Here is a 20,852-nt window from a genome sequence, read left to right on the forward strand (position 1 = left end):
CAGTTGCCAAAAACCGTATTTTTGCAAAAATAATTTGAAAAATAGTATTTTCGCAAATTTAAAAAGTATTTTTGTAATTGTTTTTTAAAATGGCAGTATTTTTGTAAAAATATTTTTAGACTTGGGTATTTTTCAAAAAAAATCCTTATAATTTATATTAGAGTAGAGCTCTAGAAGTATTCTAAATCTAGGAACTTCTTAGTGAATAAATAATTATATGAAACACATGACCAGACGATTATAATAAAATAACATAAAAGAGTTGACGCAAGAACATAGGATGCAGATATGTTAAAATTATAACATTCGTAAATTTGAAACCGGATAACTGCACTAAGGGTGTAGGAAGCCAATATTCCTCAACAACGATAGAGCATGATAATATTGATTCTAGAGTAGCACTAAATTATAAACATAAAATAATGTTTTACGTTTTTAAAACCATACCTTCACACATGACACAATATAATAAATTACCATAAATGAAAATGTGGACAGAAGAGCTGCAATTGAGCCCATATCATGCAGCAAATAAGTAGTAAGACACATGATAGACAGTAGATATCTGATAAAGTATATACCTGAGTTATATGAATATCATGTCATACTTAATCATCTTCTGTCTTGATACATTTTTATCATATCCTATATATTCTTCTTTTACCGTCTTCTTCAAAATGCCATTATAGTTCTGTCCATTCAGCAATTTCTTATCCCCATAATATGGAGACCAACTGCTGCTAGTTGAATTCTCATTCAAATCTGTCATGGATTAAACCATGTTGTGTTGCTTTTATAGTGCACTTTGGTTCCCGTTCATTCTAACAAAATGGACAAATTGAAACCTAAAACCATAAACTACAAATGTACCAATCATCCCCAACCCTGTAGAAACACAATTAAAGCCTGAATTAACCCTGACATTTATTCCAGAGCACATGTAAAAGGAATTTTCTTATACTACAAGTAGGCGGGGACATAAAACTCCGTTGGGCTTCGGTCCTAATAGTTTAATTGATGTCCAGGAAGCTACCTAAGACCTAAGTTCCTTAAAATTCTCAGTTTGGCAAATTTATATTATTTTAGGCTAATTTTCAAGTTTCTACAAGACCAAGGTTTTCACTTTCTCCGATAACATTAAAAAGTGTTTCGCTGAGCAACCACAGCACTTAGCAGGTCCAGATGCAAAAAACATTATGTATTACAAGGAGATTCAAGATTCACGACCTCTTTATGTGAAACGTCAACATATTTTCTGAAATTTATAAAATTAAGGCTTCTTTAATTACTAAACTGAGAAGTAGTTCCAATTCAGTTACATGCCTGTCTGATGTATGAACTTTAATAAGTCTAGAGCGCTTAAAAACTAACATCAGTAATTAGCTTGTAAAGAAACAAAACCATGACCTTGAGATGTAACGAGACATGTCAAAATTACTAAATAAGATGTTCACAATTAGACCAGGTAAAGATTAATAATCCATAATCGCAACTCACCATGGCCTGCGTTCAAACTCGTTATGAAGAGGCAAAGTCGCGGAGTATATAACGTCTTTTTTACCCTGTGCAACCAGCCAAAAGACAAACTTACAAATAAGTAAACCTAATTAAAAGGATTAACATAAGACGCAATTACAAATAAGCTAAGTTGCTCAGACTCGGGTACGGAGTGTCGGACACGACACGTATCCGAGTGTCGGACTCGGCACCTCCGAAAATCTAGGACACGGGGACACCGTCAGGATTTTAGACACGGGTACGGGACACGACATAATATATTAAAAAAATATATAATATTTTTTTACTCATAATGCATCTGGGCAAATTCCACATTTCACATTCAAAGTTCTAACACAAGTTTTTAATACAAAATTCACTAGAAATTATAAAATAGATTATTATTTTTTCGAGTTTTAACTGTAATTATAAAATAGTTTAAAATTCAAGTTTTTACAATTGAAAATGATTGAATCACTATTATTCAAATTAATTTATGACAAGCATTTTAATTTCACTTTTATTTTAAATTATTAATGGAAAAATGGAATTTAAATAAGTTTGAATAAATATAAAATTAAAGAGAGACTTTATAATAGTTGAATACATTCAAACACTTTGATTACAGTAGCATAATAATACAGCTAGCTTATTTTGGGGAACACCAAGTTCCTGCCAACATGATTTAGAAAAATCACACTGTAAAAGAATATGGTGAATAGACTCAAATACATTATTGCACATGGGACACAAATGATTTACATCTACCTGCTTCTGGAGTAACTGTGTCTTCGTTGGTAAGTAATCTGTCGCTGCCCTCCACATCAAGTGCTTCAATTTAGGAGGGACCTTAAGGTTCTATAGCCTTCCCCACACTCTATGACCCACCTCAGTACTCTGCATAGTCTTACCTTCTTGTATTAAGACGTAAGCTAACTTTACTGAATAGAATCCAAGTTTTTTCTTTCTTCCAGTATCGAGAGTCGACATCATTGTTGCTCAACGGAATAGATAAAATGAGATTAACATTGTGTGCCTCAAACATATCATGTATAAGGTCTACATCCCATTCTCTCTCCCATGTTACCATTAAAGACGACACCGGTTTATTCATTAGAGATGCATTATCACTTAAGACACAAGGGTTATCTGTGTTCAGAAGCCATGGATTAGCCGTTAGGTTTATAGATGCACCAAACTCAACCTTACAAATGGTACCCTGTTTCAGAAAATCCTGGGCTGCTAGTAAACTTCTTCAAATGAAACTAGGGCTACTTCCCATAGTAGCTGCAAGAAATGAAGATTTAGGATAATACCTAGATTTGAAACTTTGGCTACCAAGCTTTTTGGATTGCACATGAATTGCCACCCTTGCTAACCTAATAGAGTGATATTAAAATCACGCGTGTGCTTGAAACCCAGTCCACCTCTTAATTTTGGTACACACAATATATCCCAACACATCCAATGTATCCCTATGTCCTTCGAGGATTTACGCCACCAAAATCGGCACATTATGCTTTCCATTTCCCTACATAATTCGAGAGGAAGAAGGAAAACATTCATGGCATAATTAGGTATAGATTGGGCTATTGACTTTATAAGGATGTCCCTTCCTGTCTTCCTGAGAAATTTACCATCCCAACTTCGTACTCGGTCTTGGATCCTTTCCTTCAAATACCCCAGCATGAATGTTTTATTCCTCCCAATTATATAGGCAAACCAAGATAATAGCTGTTATTGTATGCTTCTCAAAACCTCAATACTTCACCCACCTCTTGTTTGATCATTTCATCCATATTCCGGCTAAAAAATACACTTGACTTGTCCACATTTAATTTTTATCCTGAGGCTCTCTCGAAAACCGTTAACATGTGACTTATATGGGCTGCTTCCTCCTTATCAGCTTTACAATATATGTAACAGTCATCCACAAAAAAAATAAGGGAAATTTGAGAAGCCTCCCTAGCTACTTGAATGACCCTTAATAACCTTCTGCTTTTGTATTTCTTAATGAGTGAAGTAAACCCCTCTATACAGACAAGGAATAGGTAGGAAGATAAGGGATCACCTTGTCGAAGGCCTCGTGCCCAAACAATATTACCAAACTCCCTCCCTGCATAAGTGATTTGGTATTATGCAGATGTTACACACTTTATAATTAAGGAAACAACATTACCATCAAATCCCATATTACAAAGAACTGCCTTGAGATAACTCCATTCCACACGATTATAGGCTTTACTCATGTCTAATTTAAGTGCCATCCAACCCTTATTACCCGATGTCTTCCTCTTCATATAGTGCATCATATATGCAATCATTATATTATCCATAATCAAATGCCCGGGAATGAAAGCACTTTGTGTTTCTGAGATTAAAATATTCACCACACATGTGAATCTATTGGCGAGAACCTTAGATATAATTTTATAGGTCACATTGCATAAGGAAATCAGACGAAGATCTGCTATTCTGCTCGGGTGTTGTTTCTTAGGCATAGAGACAATATTCGTGTCCGTGAGCTGATCTAGAAGTACACCTGTGGTAAAGAACTCCTGAACTAACTTGATGATGTAATTACCTACAATGCTCCAATACTTTTGATAAAACCCTGGACTTAATCCATCTGGCCCCGGACTCTTGTCTGGATGCATATTAAACAGAGCTTTGTTGAATTCCATAATCTCAACTGGTCTCAACAAGTTCTCGTTGTCTTCTGCTGTGATAGTACTTGAAATGCAGTTTACGACTTCATCCCAGTCTATTTCAGTCGCCTTAAACAAATTCTGAAAGTAGCTTATCATCGTGTCTTGCAATCCTGATTCCCAGTCTACCTCTCTACCTTCATCATTCACCAAGCTTTTGATAAGATTTGTTATTTTCCGTGTTTTTGCTGCTGTGTGAAAGAACTTGCTATTTTGGTCGCCTTCTTTTAACCACAACTGTTTGGAGCGCTGTTTCCAAAAGACTTCTTATTGAGTCAAAATATTTGTCAGATTTATATTTTCCTCTTTATACCTCTTAACTGAGTAAGCATCTCTCCGACTTTTTAGTGTGCAGATAATTTTCTTATTTCAAGAAATTCTTTTCTTGAAGCTACTAGTGATTTCGTTCCCCCAAACTGCTAATTGAGTTGAACATTCTCTAATTTTGTCATTCAAGGGCTATTCTTTATGCCTCTCCCAAGATTCCTCTACAATTTCTTACACGTACGGTCGTGGAGCCACGCATTCTCAAATTTAAATCTCTAAACTACCACTGCCAGTTGTTGGATGTAAGGTTCCAGTAGAATAAGGGTGTGATCTGAAGTTGTCACCTCTAGGTTTGAGAGTTTTGCATTCTTAAAAACACCTAGCCAAGACCTCGATACCAAATCTCTATCCAATCAAATTTTAATCCAATTATGCGTGTCACATCCCCTTTCCTAGGTATAATTGATACCCTTGCATCTCCATATCAACAAGGTTACAATCATCCATTACGTCTCGAAATCCATATATCAACCAATTTGGGTAACTTCTCCCTTCTTTTCTGATTGACTCCAAATATTATTCATGTCTCCCATTATACACTAAGGAAAGTTGTTGTGGATGCAATCTTCCGTAACAAATCCATATACGACTCCGTTTTGATCTATCCGGCTCTCCATACGAGCCTGTGAATTAAAACTGCTGCCACCCATGGACTGTTATTACCATGTTTATGTGGTTCATGTTATAAGTACTCAGATTAGCCTCCTCTTTATTTCTCCATAGGAAGGCTAAATCTCCTCCTTACCCCTGACAGTCTATTGCCCCTGACAGTTAGACTGCATATATGTTGTCGAAACCTAAATCTTTTTTGCTTTTTCAATTTTATCCTGCTTACATAATGTTACATAAGAAATAAAGTTGAACGACGGCATTCCAAGAAGCAACTAATAAAGTTGGGCTTGTATTGGACGACTATTTCTTTTAGGAATTGAAAAGCCCACAGAGTCCCCAACTTAATATTGAGAGGCGGGTTCGGTCCCCGGTATCCGCCACAAACACCTTTTTTGACCCATCACTTTTATCCAAATCCATATTTATATTTTTCTCCTCGTCCGATTCTAGGCCCAATTCCGTGTTAAGCCCATCATGCTCCCATAACTCACTTCTGTTCTTCTTTTTTTTTCCATTGTGGTGACTTCTTTATTATTTTTGAAAACGTTCCCTTCAACTGTTGCGTACTCATTTTTCGAATTTTCTGACATCCCGCCATTTACTAGATTTGAGGGATCTCACCACCAGCTTTCTTTTCATCCGTACTTCTCTCCTGAAATTTAGAAGTAAATTTCTCACCCTAACTGGCACCTTCTCCGTCCTGACCAGATACGTCATCTTCCTCGTTCCTGGGCCACTTTGTTCGGATCAACTTAGTCTGGCGTCTAAATGGGTGTTCTCATCTATAGGGTCTTACAATCTCATTCTCAGACATGTAAAAAATTACGACTGTAAAATTTATCAGCGTGTCCCATCAAACCACATATGAAGCAAAAAGTTGGTACATTTTCGTACTTAAACGGAACCCATATCCATTCATTCTCCGATTTCCGAATTTTCATACGCCGCTTCAGAGCCTTGTTTATGTCTAATGTCATCCTAATTCTCATATACTTCCTTCACGGCCCCTTGAAATTGTTAGTACACGAGCTAACAAAGTATAAATAAATAGTGTAGATTATGAAAACATGTAGCTGAAATCACATTTTCATTTTAAAAAAATAGTTACGCACACCAGAATTTATAATAACATTTTAATAATTAAACAATTTCTGAAAAAAGACTCCATAACTTGAATATAAATAAATTAAACCCCTGAGGTTTTGAAAAAATGTAGTGTAAATAGAAATTTCTCCCACACTCCATCTCTTACTGTTTAAGATTTTCTGATACGGGTTTATTAATCATAGTCATGCTTTGTAAGCTTGACTTTATTTGTTTTCTCTGAACCACGTTGTTATGTTCCGAAAGTCGTTTTAATTTGCAGTCGCTATATATCACATGGTTGTAATTGTCACTGTTAATATGACTTTAAAAAATTTGCTTCATGATCGAAATTAGTCCAATTGAGACAAATGAAACGTGTTTAACATATGTTGTCGTTGCACTCTATGTAAACACCTTTCATCAACAAACAAAAATTACTACTTAAGACAACTGATCAGATAAAAAAAAAAAAAGCAGTTTCAAGCACTTCTCAAAATGTGTGTCACTGCTTTTGCTGTTCTTGTTGTATTCATGGTGGCGTTGGGGAGGTTTTGGCACATCTTGACCTCACTTGGTGGCCACAAGCCACCACCAGGGTCCCATGGGTTTACCACTTATTGGCAATCTCCATTTGTTAGGAAAACTTCCACACCGCACTCTCTACAAACTCTCCCAAAAATATGGTCCCATAATGTCCCTCCGCCTGGGCCTTATTCCTACAATTGTAGTCTCCTCTCCAGCTGCAGCCGAGCTCTTCCCTCAAGACCCACGACTCCACTTTTGCTAACCGTCCCAGAGTACAGCTAGCCGTAGACCACTTTTACGGCTCCAAAACCATAGCATTTTGCTGAGTTTGGTGCTTACTGGCGGAGCGTCAGAAAGTTTGCTCCTTGGAACTTCTCAGCCCCACCAAGATCGACTCTATGGCGGGGCTAAGAAGGGAGGAGCTGGGGTTTCTCGTGGATTCGCTAAAAGAAGCTTCACACAACGCTCAGGTGGTGGATGTTAGCGGGAAGGTGGCTGTCTGATGGAAGACATGACCATAAGAATGTTGTTAGGGAAGAGCATGGGATTGCCAGATTTAACTTAAGGGAGGTACTGAAGGAGATGACAAAGAGTGCTGGAGAGTTCAATGTAGCCGATTTTATACCTTTTTTTAACTGGACTTGATCTCCAGTATACCTAAAAATTTCTGCTCTGCAAAATATAAAATGAATACATGATCTTCATATATTGGAACTATTAGAGAATTAGTATATCATTTTACTATATTTCGTGTCAGGGAATTACTCGGAGGACCAAGTTACTGGCAAGGAATTAGACAACATCTTGGAATTATCATCGATGATCATGAACAAGAAGCTGCTGAAGGCTATGAAAAAGCCTGATAGAGGACTTTGTAGATGTCCTTCTATCTTTGAAAAGCATCCTACAGGCACTCATGAGCAATTAGCGAAAAACATTGACATATCAAACATCAATGCTATTGTTTTGGACATAATTTTCGGATCTGTAGGAACCGCCCAAACTGCCATCGAATGGATCATGACAGAACTCATACGACACAAAAGGGTGATGAAACTAGTCCAAGAAGAAATCAGAAATGTCATGGTAAATTGCGAGTTTGTAGAAGAAACGCATTTATCAAAACTAGAATATTTACATATGGTAGTGAAGGAAAGCATGAGACTACATCCGGTGGTCCCGTTGTTATTTCCTCATGAGTCCATGGAGGACATTGTGGTAGATGGATATTACATACAGAAGAAATCACGCATTATCATCAATAATTGGGGGCTCGGACGAGATCCTAAAATTTGGTCAGATAATGTGGAAGAATTCTTGCCGGAGAGATTTAGAGGTAGTGATATAGATCTTGGAGGACAAAATTTTCAACTGATACCATTTGGTTCAGGCAGGAGAGGTTGTCCAGGTATGTACTTGGGCCTAAGAAATGTTAAATTGGTGGTAGCTCAGTTGGTTCACAGTTTTGAGTGGGAGGTACCTTTTGGCATGTCACCTGATGCTTTAAATATGAAGGAAACATTTGGTTTGACGTCGCCCAGAGCAGAACATCTTCTAGCCATCCCCAAGATTCGCCAAATTTGAATTGTCATTCCTGGACAGTAGCAATGTAGCATGCAGCACTGTTGTTACGTCGACGACTAGTCGTCGACTAGTCGGCGACTAGTCGACAAGTCGACAGGTGGGAAAAAGTCGAGGCTCGACTTGTGAGTTGAAGTTCATGGGCTTTACCCGGATCCGACCCGTATCCGACCCGGAACCCGGCCCGAACCCGACCAAAAACCCGGTTTATTACTGACCCGACTTGGAAAAAAAAGGGTTTGTTGGAGTTTAACTTACGTTTGTTTGTCTCAAACACAAAGAAAGAAAAGGGCACAGCACGACTTAAATCCTCTCTCTTCTCCGGCGGCGGCTCGTCTCCATTTTCTCCGGTAAGTCTTTCTTCTCTTCGTCTCTTCTTCTCCAATCTTCTATCTCTTCTTCTGTGTGTTTCTGCTTCTTCCCTCTTCATCTTTTTAACTTCTTATCTCCATCTTTTTTAATTTTTTTTAACGTCGTGTGCGTATGTATATACTGTATATACATACAGGTATATATATTAACTTTCTTTTTAAAAATTTAATATAATTTCTTTTTACTTTCTTTAAAAAAAATTAACTTTCTTTTTAAAATTTCAATTTTGATTTTTACTTTAATTATCAAAATTGTTTTCATTATTTTCATTTTAATTTTGTTCACTGTTTTTTCATTACTTTTATTTTTTAATTATTCTTATTTCACATAATATTATTGTTATTCTTTCAAAATAATTTTAATATTTACCTGTAAAAAACAAAGTCCCCTTATTTTTTAATTACATCTGAATTTTAATTTATCAATTTTTCAAAAGCAAGTTTTCAATTTTATTTATATTTCACAATCAAACAAACTGTGTGTACATTTACACATCGTCATCAAATTACAGTGGGTCTTTCTTCTTTAACTATTTCTTCTGTTGCAAAAAAAAGAGCAGAATCAAAAATGATCTTCTGCTCCCACTCTGCTTAACTTCACTCTGCTTCACTTCACTCTGCTTCATTACAGTACACCCACTGCTTGCACCTGTATAACATTATAACATTAATTTCAACATGCTTTCTGCAGAAAAAAATGGATATCGAAACTGAAAGTACGCGGAGGGAATTGGCTAAAGATCCTAAAAGAAAAGCTAGTCGATCAATGATCCCGGATGGAAGTATGCTTTTTATCCTATGCCGGAAGTTAACAAAGATGTTGTTAAGTGTATTCTTTGCGGGAATTCAAATCATGGGGGAATTAATCGGTTTAAACAACACTTGATTGGTGGTTATCCGGATATTGTTAAATGTCCCAAAACAACCAAAGATATTACAAAAGAAATAAACGACTTTGTTCAAATAAGAAGAAGAGGAGTAAGAAAAATGTGCAGAATTTTGAAGAGGACAGCGACGATGATGATGTTCAGGAAATTCCATCAACCGCAGCATCAATACCTTACCAAGTTCAAAATCTACTGCTGGAAGTAAAGGGAAGGCTGCTGCCCAGCCATCTAACTCCAAAAAGCCGCCGTTAGGGAGCAGCAAGTCAGTAGCTTCTATGTTAATGAAAATTGTTTCTGTCAAGGCCTTGACTATGTTGTTGTACTCTTATGTCCGATGGGTGGACCGATAGGCGAGGAAGAAGTCTCATAAACTTCCTTGCGAATAGTCCCGAAGGTACTTTCTTTTTGGGTTCGGTTAATGCTTCAAGTGAATCACATGATGCACAAATGTTGGCAAACTTGCTTGAAGTAAGATAAAGGAAATTGGTGAGAAAAATGTTGTGCAAGTTGTGACGGACAATGGGGCGAACTACAAGCTAGCCGGTCAGATCTTGGAAATAAGGATGCCTACTTTATTTTGGACTCCATGTGCTGCACATTGTGTTGATTTGATGTTGGAGGACATTGGCAAAATTCCAGCATTTAAGAAGACAATCAACCAGGCAAGAAGATGCACTACATTTATCTATAGGCATGGGCGTGTTCTTGATGCTATGAGGGAGAAGACTAATGGGAGGGACCTAATCAGGACTGGAGCTACGAGGTTTGCCACTGCTTTTCTTACATTGGATAGTTTGCAAAAAAAAACAGGAACCATTGCGTTTCTTGTTTGTGGGTCGGATTGGACCATGTCAAAGTTATCAAAATCAGAAAATGGAAGGAAAGTTTGTGACACTGTTCTCTTCGTCCGTCTTTTGGAGTAATGTTGGAGATTGTGTAGATGCATCATTGCCACTTCTTCAAGTGTTGCGCATTGCGATGGTGATGAAAGGCCTGCTTTGGCTGAAATTGCAGCTGCTATTGATTATGCAAAAGCCGAAGTCAAGAAGAAATTTGGAGGTGGAAAAAATGGCAATCAGGAACAAAGTGGTGAAAATCATTGATGATCGTTGGAAATATTCAAATGGGAAAACCATTACATGGAGCTTCTTTGTTTCTTAATCCCGGGAGATACTTTGATCTTCTGAAAACGATCCCGATTATGCCTCACGACTTAGAGAAGATTTCAACGATGTGCTTGAGAAGATGGTCAAGGATAGGGATACAAGGAACAAAAATAAGTGATTATGCGGATGCCTACAAAAATACTCGGGAAGGCTTTACAAGGGAAATGGCAATTGAGCATAGAAAGTCAAAAAGTCCTCGTAAGTTCATTTCAAAACTTTGTAAATTTCATAAAAAAAAGAATGCTTATTTTGTGTTATTCTTGTTTATATATTAGTTGATTGGTGGGATGCATATGGAGGCCGTGCGATTGAGCTTCAAGCATTTGCTAGGCGTATTGTTGGTTTTTGTGCATCATCTTCCGGTTGTGAACGTAATTGGAGTACATTTGAGTTTGTAAGTGCCTCGTCTTTTTTAAAGGTTTATTACTTTATTGCCAATTTGCAACTATTTCTCCTATTGTTGGTCTAATTACATTAATTAATTTAGATACATACAAAGAAGAGGAATAGGTTGGAACATCAACGTTTGAATGACTTGGTGTATGTCCAATACAACCGGAAGATTGATTCAAGATTCAAAAAGAGACGTGAGCTAGGAAGGAAATTTGATCCACTTGTATTTGAGGACTTGGAATGGGCTAATGAGTGGGTTGGCATTGAGGATAGGTTTTGGGAAGCGGTGGATATAGCTTCGGGTGCATCTGAATCACTTGAGGGACGTAATTTTCCGAGGAGAGCTAGAGGTGGTTCCACTCTAACCTATACTCGACGGAACACTAGTTCGACACAAGATCGGATTGATGAAGAAGATGAAGATGAAGATAATATTCCTTTCGATGATGAGGAAGTGGAAGATGATTATGGTGTCCCACCCGAGGAGAATACCCAAGGAGGAGATGGAGATGATTCTGAGATGGATGATTATGATGCATGATTGTGTTTGTTTAGTTGATTTGACTCTCTAGTTATGTTTTTATTTTATTAGAGATGTTTGACTTTGGATATTTGAACTTATTATCTATTAGTTTTACTTCAACTATTATTTTGAAGTTTGTTTACTTATATTATATATTATAATTACTCTAAATAGGATATTGTCGACTATTTACGACTTTTTACGACTAGTCGGGCGACTTGTCGACTAGTCAATTCCACGGTACTCGGGCTCGACTTGTCGACTTAACAACCATGGCATGCAGCTCGGTTTGCTAGCTCACAATAATGTGGTATAGTACTGTTGTTCTCCCAAAACACAAAACAAGTGGAATGATAAGTATTGGAATGAAAATTAACTGTTGTAATGAAAGCACTAGCATAAAGTTACTACTACTTGATATTTATTTTTTGGAGGTATATATTTCATATTTATATGACTTTGATGATCAAAATGATACCTGTTAAGATTAATAAATGAATTGATATATCGTTTTCACTGTCAATTTAATATTTAACCTGCTTAGGATATTGTGTAGTAAATTTATTTTAAAAAATGATACGTAAGGGCAGCTTGGCTATTATTTAAATATTATATTCTTTCACGATTGAATACGCAAAATAAGATGGGTATAATCTTGAATTAAAATCTCTTTATAATATTTTAATAAAAAAGTGTCATTACAAATTAAGTATTCAAAATTTTGGCACTAAATCAGTAACTTACAAAATGATGAATCCGTATGGAGAAGTTGAAATCGAGTGATAACAGAATTTTGATATGATTTCGTCAAATAAAACATATAATAATACAAATTTAAAACCAACTAGTTTACATTACTTGATCTTATGATGTTTGAAGCTTTTTCCTTTTGGACTCGGCTTTGAAAGTTTGAAGCCTAGGCCTATATAAACATCCAGACGTCCAGTTCTCTGAGTCCCCATTCTCATAATATTCCAGATTACGCAACTCCTTTTCTTAGCATGGTGAAATCCTATTGTCCCGATACCCTTGTTTTGTTCTTCGTTGCCCTCATTATCATTAACCTCCTCCCGTCCACCTATGCCACAACAATCTGCCCATCAACTACATCATCATTCACGTGCCCAGCTATGGACCAAGAAGTCGACTCCATCGTAGACACTCTGCTCCGCCAAGGCAGTTTCAAAATCTGGGCTAAGCTGTTGAAGACCTCCAAGAATAAACTTGTCATCCCCTTAAGCGGAAGGGCCACCATGTTCGTTCCCACGGATGCTGCGCATCTCCATTATACCCCAGCCACGTACCCTTATTACATCCCCTACCATATAACTCCCAAACACCGTCTCTTTTTTCTCATCTTTGCACCTTAAAACCCTTGTCTCTCCTCCCAACACTTATTCCTTCAAAAGCTATACTTATCACCAGCACTTTACCTTCAAGTTATAAGGTAGACAAAGCAATCATCACCCATCCAAACCTTTATCTTTCTCCTAATATCGCTGTTCACGGGATTAACCGTATCCTTGATTTACACACTCAGCGATCGAGTGTGCCTAATGTTCTTGGCGCCCAGACTTCTCACTCAGCAGCTTAGAGCCGTGAAAGTCAGTAGACGATAGAATTTTATTTGTTGTTTTCAGATCATTTGTACTTTGAATGTTATGTATTATAGCAATTGTATTTTTAAATTGTTTCCATGTTAGGGTAGCAATACTTTCCCTTGTATGTGTTTTATACTTCTCAGTTTAATTTGTCAGGGTGAATGTAATATTATTGATTGGTTCCACGCGATGATCACATTATAACTGCTTAACATGGTTAATGAATTTGATTTTGCTGTAGGATCTCTTCAATGCATGAAAAGAAGGTTTAGTAAGCTACAGACAACCACATATATAAAAAAGACAGATACAGCTCTATCTAAGACAGGTATTGTGACAATTAAACAGTTGTGGTCCTGGTGGAATATAATTTATGTTAAGAATGATAACGATGGTAAATTAAATTTATCGCTAAAAGATTTTCTAAGGACCTTCTTCAATTTGCTCTTGTCTATCATTGGCCTACTTTTGCGTTTGTAGCAAGAGATCAACGCAAACACTAGACCTTGTTTCTCTTCCGTAATCCATTTCTGGAGCCCAAGATGCTCCAGGAGACGGTCTTTGCCCCTGGATTTCTATTTGTAGACTGCTTCATCACGAACTAATCTTCTCCGGTTGCCTTTTTAATCGGGTACGGTTCTAGCATAAAATCTGACACAGTTCTGTGGCCAGAACCATCCAAGTTTCCTGAAACCAACAACATAGTATCTACAGTTTCCACTCTGCTCATCAATAAACGCATATTCTCAGCATTTGCAAGATCTTCCAAATTACCTCAAACCTATCCTTCAGCTCTATTAGACACAATAAAGGAATCATTTGCTGTTGTTTTTCGCGTTGCACCTTTCTCATATCCCAAGTCCATCGTAGTGCTATTCCGAAGTGTTCCACTTTGTTTCCACTAAGTGCTGAATCAACTTCCCTCGTCAAAAGATTCTGCAGAGCATCCCAAGCACTATTTTTTTCTCCATAAGCTCGAACCTTTTCTGAATCGCCATTAGGGAAATCAACCAATCCATGATCTGTACCTTTATTCTTATTTGCACGAGACTCGGGCTAGCCATGTTTCTTAAGAGATCCAACTGCATCCTGTAAGGCTGTACCTTCTGTTTAAGTTTCTGTTGGACTTGATGTTTCTAGGCTAGTAGGCTGCACAGCTCAATAAACAGCCACAATGTAATTCTACCACTTAGTTTGATTAAATCAACAAGCGCATTATCTTTTATTTGTCGACGTAAATTATGAGCTGCAACACAGTCATACTCCACAGTATGACTTATCTGTCATTTCTTTCGCTCGAGCCCACTCCACAGTCATACTAACAGCCCTGGACTGAATACCAAAAACAGATGTATTAACCCGTTTCCAGACCCATTCATTCATCCTGTGCCATAGATTCCAACACAACATAGCCACCATACCTTTCTGATCACCCGTACCATTTTTAAAAACTCTTTTAAGTACTTCCATAACTGATTCATCCGGCAATACTTGTCCCAGCTCTGTAAGCCTTACACTACTCCACACTTCCTTAGCTAAACTGCATCCAAATAAAATATGCAAATCATCTTCAACAGCTTGTTGACACCACATACACATCTGATGAATATTTACACATTTTTTTTTCAAAGCATCTGCTGTGGGTAAGACTCGACAACATGATCTCCATAGAAAATTTACAACCTTCCCTGGGAGGTTCAGTCCCCATAACCTTTTCCAGAACACTTTTTCTGAGCAAACTGCTTCCCCTATCAAACGTCTATAACAATCTTTAACTGAAAATTGTCCCTTACTATCAAAGCACCAATACCATGAATCCTGTTTAGCACAACTGGATATAGGAATCTGCCTAATTAACTCATAATCTCGGTCATTAAAGATATCCCTTATCACATCATCATCCCAGTTTCCCCCCTGCTCAGCAAATAAACTACTAACCTGGGCATCGTTTAAACTGTCTGGTATTTCAGAAGTTATACACCCATTTGTCTGACATGGCAACCAAGGCACCCGTCCTATCTTCGTGTTCTGACCCGTACCAATACGACGTCTACAACCTTGGCGAATTACTTCCTGCGTTTCCATTAAACTCCTCCAAACATAACTAGGGTTATTACCCAGTTTAGCCTCTAAGAAATTTGACCCAGCAAAATAACGAGCTCTCATAACCTTTGTCACTAGAGGATTCACCTCATTTACTATCCGCCACGCTTGTTTAGCCAACATCGCCACATTGAATTCCCGCAGTTTTTTGAATCCTAGACCACCATCTTCCTTTACAGAACAAAGTCGATCTCAAGACATCCACATTATCCCTCTACCCCTCTCCCCATTCCCCCACCAGAAGGCGTTCATCTTCTTCTCTAGTAAATTATATTAGCTACAAAAATTATATTAGAACTTGGTTTAAAACTGAGCTCTTGCCATCTTAATTTTCAACTAAATAATTTCACTGATTCTATAGAAAGTTCTTTGGGACTCTGAACTCAAACTTGGTTTCTCCGAAAATAACAATAAGCCGCATTTACACATTTTAAGCATTTTATGGTGAATCAATAAATGTTACAGTATTAAAATACTAAGCCACACAGAAACTGCATTACACATTTAAATATTAGAAATATAGCATACTAAAACTGCAACTCCTCTGGTAGTTCTGTTTTTTAAGAACTAGGTATAATTTACTAGACACAATTAATTTATTATCAGTTTAAGCAGTGATTCATAAGTCCATATCATGTTGCTTCACTGGTTATAATTCATCCTCTGCAATGAGAATGCCATTTAACAAGTAAACTACTTATCAAGTTGTCGTATTACTTCTTAAAGTGGAAAACACCCAAATATAGGATGTTTAAGAAAAAATCAGTTACCTTTGAATCTTTTTAGCAATTCAGGTAAAGTTGAATATGAATAAACTATCAAAAAGAAAAAAAAGAAAGAAAAAGAAAATGAATAAGCATGATCGACGTTCCAATGTATTCTAATATCATTTTTCAGTTGTGTTTTTTCATTTGCCAAAAACACGATTTTTATAATGTAGAGAAGCAACAGAATATCTGCATAACTAAAATACAATTAAGTTGTAACAAAACAAATTGATAGGCAGAATATCAAAGGCCATGTTAAGCAATGCAAAAGCAGATTGCCGATCGCTCGCTGTTAAATTATTACTATATATATTTGCATCTACATACTTTGGATCAGGGACAGCAGTTATGTTATCATTTTGTTTGGGATTTGGTTTGTAGGCTCATCATGATTCTGTATATCTATAATCATCTGAACTCCAACTCGTAAGACATTACTCTTCCAAATGAGCTAGTTCAACAAAAAGTAAAATGTAGAATGTTTTAGACCTCAATTTCTAGCTTAAATTACGGATAAAATTGTTGCTCTGAGTAAAACACTAAGCTGAATTGACTGAATAACATATAGAAGAAGATATGCCAGAAAAAGTATCTGATTAAATGATCGTCAATAAAACATATGCACAAACACAACTAAATAAGAACTACAAACCCTGTAACTATATATCTATAATAGAATTGTATAAGCTATCAGCGACCGTTATAACTCAATAAACCAAAGGTTGTCATAGCTCTAAAATTCTACACTAATTGTACTACTCATAAAGTAAATAATAAAAATAACGATATATAGCAAACAAATATTCAGCAGGTATGCAGTGTAGTAGAACTAGAAGGCATGACTACAAACTTTATTTATGTTTGATTTAGAATTTCACCGGTGCGGGGTAAATAATTATTATCATACTAGTGATCATCTATTTTTATTTGTAACTCTTTAATTTTAAACCATGTTATGCTAGACAATGGCGAGCCTGGACTAGTTGCTTATTCAATGAAGAATGGAGCTAACGGGAATTTAGAGGCTTGAGTTTCCAGGAAATTGGACGAGGATCAATAAGCAGCTGCACAAAGTCAACTATTTTATTAAAAAAATCTAAAAAAAATCTAATTTAACATGAACCAAGTTCTGGAAACAAAGATCAATAGCAACTTGAAAGCCTAATCTAAGTCAATTCAAATAAAAAATGTTAATCATGAAGGCTATTAAATTGCTAATATCAAGAACCGAAAGAAGAGACAGATTTATCAAAAACAAAACAAAAGTGACATCAGCTTCACTTACATATATTTGTTGGCTTTTTTTGTCAACCCATACAACCTCAAATTCCTCGTCATCCATGCCATTATCTTCAGTATCGCCATTTGGGATCTTATTTTTTCTTCACATTTCTAGTATGTGTCGGGTAGAACAATACATCAGCAGTAGGTTATCGCTTATGTTGTATCTTCTGCAAAAAAAATATTAGCAATATTCAGAGCACAAAAAAAAGAGTTTCAAACAGACCTTATTTTTTTACCAATGCTAGAATTTATAAAAAGAGTTTTTTTGGTTGCATTTGAGGTTGCATATAGTTGCAAAAACTCGTCAAATGTTGCATGCAGTTGATTTCAGTTGCCAAAAACCGTATTTTTGCAAAAATAATTTGAAAAATAGTATTTTCGCAAATTTAAAAAGTATTTTTGTAATTGTTTTTTAAAATGGCAGTATTTTTGTAAAAATATTTTTAGACTTGGGTATTTTTCAAAAAAAATCCTTATAATTTATATTAGAGTAGAGCTCTAGAAGTATTCTAAATCTAGGAACTTCTTAGTGAATAAATAATTATATGAAACACATGACCAGACGATTATAATAAAATAACATAAAAGAGTTGACGCAAGAACATAGGATGCAGATATGTTAAAATTATAACATTCGTAAATTTGAAACCGGATAACTGCACTAAGGGTGTAGGAAGCCAATATTCCTCAACAACGATAGAGCATGATAATATTGATTCTAGAGTAGCACTAAATTATAAACATAAAATAATGTTTTACGTTTTTAAAACCATACCTTCACACATGACACAATATAATAAATTACCATAAATGAAAATGTGGACAGAAGAGCTGCAATTGAGCCCATATCATGCAGCAAATAAGTAGTAAGACACATGATAGACAGTAGATATCTGATAAAGTATATACCTGAGTTATATGAATATCATGTCATACTTAATCATCTTCTGTCTTGATACATTTTTATCATATCCTATATATTCTTCTTTTACCGTCTTCTTCAAAATGCCATTATAGTTCTGTCCATTCAGCAATTTCTTATCCCCATAATATGGAGACCAACTGCTGCTAGTTGAATTCTCATTCAAATCTGTCATGGATTAAACCATGTTGTGTTGCTTTTATAGTGCACTTTGGTTCCCGTTCATTCTAACAAAATGGACAAATTGAAACCTAAAACCATAAACTACAAATGTACCAATCATCCCCAACCCTGTAGAAACACAATTAAAGCCTGAATTAACCCTGACATTTATTCCAGAGCACATGTAAAAGGAATTTTCTTATACTACAAGTAGGCGGGGACATAAAACTCCGTTGGGCTTCGGTCCTAATAGTTTAATTGATGTCCAGGAAGCTACCTAAGACCTAAGTTCCTTAAAATTCTCAGTTTGGCAAATTTATATTATTTTAGGCTAATTTTCAAGTTTCTACAAGACCAAGGTTTTCACTTTCTCCGATAACATTAAAAAGTGTTTCGCTGAGCAACCACAGCACTTAGCAGGTCCAGATGCAAAAAACATTATGTATTACAAGGAGATTCAAGATTCACGACCTCTTTATGTGAAACGTCAACATATTTTCTGAAATTTATAAAATTAAGGCTTCTTTAATTACTAAACTGAGAAGTAGTTCCAATTCAGTTACATGCCTGTCTGATGTATGAACTTTAATAAGTCTAGAGCGCTTAAAAACTAACATCAGTAATTAGCTTGTAAAGAAACAAAACCATGACCTTGAGATGTAACGAGACATGTCAAAATTACTAAATAAGATGTTCACAATTAGACCAGGTAAAGATTAATAATCCATAATCGCAACTCACCATGGCCTGCGTTCAAACTCGTTATGAAGAGGCAAAGTCGCGGAGTATATAACGTCTTTTTTACCCTGTGCAACCAGCCAAAAGACAAACTTACAAATAAGTAAACCTAATTAAAAGGATTAACATAAGACGCAATTACAAATAAGCTAAGTTGCTCAGACTCGGGTACGGAGTGTCGGACACGACACGTATCCGAGTGTCGGACTCGGCACCTCCGAAAATCTAGGACACGGGGACACCGTCAGGATTTTAGACACGGGTACGGGACACGACATAATATATTAAAAAAATATATAATATTTTTTTACTCATAATGCATCTGGGCAAATTCCACATTTCACATTCAAAGTTCTAACACAAGTTTTTAATACAAAATTCACTAGAAATTATAAAATAGATTATTATTTTTTCGAGTTTTAACTGTAATTATAAAATAGTTTAAAATTCAAGTTTTTACAATTGAAAATGATTGAATCACTATTATTCAAATTAATTTATGACAAGCATTTTAATTTCACTTTTATTTTAAATTATTAATGGAAAAATGGAATTTAAATAAGTTTGAATAAATATAAAATTAAAGAGAGACTTTATAATAGTTGAATACATTCAAACACTTTGATTACAGTAGCATAATAATACAGCTAGCTTATTTTGGGGAACACCAAGTTCCTGCCAACATGATTTAGAAAAATCACACTGTAAAAGAATATGGTGAATAGACTCAAATACATTATTGCACATGGGACACAAATGATTTACATCTACCTGCTTCTGGAGTAACTGTGTCTTCGTTGGTAAGTAATCTGTCGCTGCCCTCCACATCAAGTGCTTCAATTTAGGAGGGACCTTAAGGTTCTATAGCCTTCCCCACACTCTATGACCCACCTCAGTACTCTGCATAGTCTTACCTTCTTGTATTAAGACGTAAGCTAACTTTACTGAATAGAATCCAAGTTTTTCTTTCTTCCAGTATCGAGAGTCGACATCATTGTTGCTCAACGGAATAGATAAAATGAGATTAACATTGTGTGCCTCAAACATATCATGTATAAGGTCTACATCCCATTCTCTCTCCCATGTTACCATTAAAGACGACACCGGTTTATTCATTAGAGATGCATTATCACTTAAGACACAAGGGTTATCTGTGTTCAGAAGCCATGGATTAGCCGTTAGGTTTATAGATGCACCAAACTCAACCTTACAAATGGTACCCTGTTTCAGAAAATCCTGGGCTGCTAGTAAACTTCTTCAAATGAAACTAGGGCTACTTCCCATAGTAGCTGCAAGAAATGAAGATTTAGGATAATACCTAGATTTGAAACTTTGGCTACCAAGCTTTTTGGATTGCACATGAATTGCCACCCTTGCTAACCTAATAGAGTGATATTAAAATCACGCGTGTGCTTGAAACCCAGTCCACCTCTTAATTTTGGTACACACAATATATCCCAACACATCCAATGTATCCCTATGTCCTTCGAGGATTTACGCCACCAAAATCGGCACATTATGCTTTCCATTTCCCTACATAATTCGAGAGGAAGAAGGAAAACATTCATGGCATAATTAGGTATAGATTGGGCTATTGAC

The 20,852-nt window shown here is 36.2% G+C and overlaps 1 pseudogene; it reads left to right on the forward strand.

Annotated features, from left to right (window-relative positions):
• Positions 1-6,725: 6,725 nt before the first annotated feature.
• Positions 6,726-8,370, forward strand: LOC141673831 (cytochrome P450 CYP736A12-like; annotated as a pseudogene).
• The last annotated feature ends 12,482 nt before the right edge of the window (positions 8,371-20,852 follow it).

Source organism: Apium graveolens, chromosome 7, assembly GCF_009905375.1.
Source record: "Apium graveolens cultivar Ventura chromosome 7, ASM990537v1, whole genome shotgun sequence".
NCBI classification, from domain to species: domain Eukaryota; kingdom Viridiplantae; phylum Streptophyta; class Magnoliopsida; order Apiales; family Apiaceae; genus Apium; species Apium graveolens.